Genomic DNA, 564 nt, shown 5'->3' with positions numbered 1-564 from the left:
TCAGCGCGTGCGTCCATGGGTGCCGGTCGCCGGCGCCGGCGCTCGCGGGGCTTTGGAGCACGAGAAGACAGAGCGAGCGAGTGTGCCGCGCGCGGAAGCGAGCGCCGCAAATACACCGCGTGAGGTACCGTTTCCTGCCGCGCGCCCAACTGCTTATACCGCACGTGCGGTTATTGCGCGCCGCTGGAGCCATCCGCCGGGTTGCGCGCGCTAAAGTGGGTCTATTTACAGCGCGGCGCCTGTTTAGCGCGCCTCTTGAAGATGCTCTTACGGAGCCGAGTCGTGCTATACAGACGACGCTGCACAGACGATTTGCAGAGGATGCAGCTGATCTAGCCATCCCATGCACCACAGCTGTACTGCTCCACCGTTTGATTTACAGTCCGCTGCATGTCGTGAGTCTACTTTCGTGTGAACAGCAGTTTCGTACCGAGCCCTACGCATTTCGCGGTGGACAGGCGAAGGCAGGCAGGCAAAACTGCAAAAGCGAGCAAAGGTGGTGGGTTCGCCTCAGGGCATCTCCAGCCGCGCCCCCAGGAAGGCCTCCCTAGGCGTTTTTTTGCG

Source organism: Triticum dicoccoides, chromosome 2A, assembly GCF_002162155.2.
Source record: "Triticum dicoccoides isolate Atlit2015 ecotype Zavitan chromosome 2A, WEW_v2.0, whole genome shotgun sequence".
NCBI lineage: Eukaryota > Viridiplantae > Streptophyta > Magnoliopsida > Poales > Poaceae > Triticum > Triticum dicoccoides.
Note: the sequence above shows the minus strand (reverse complement) of the source record.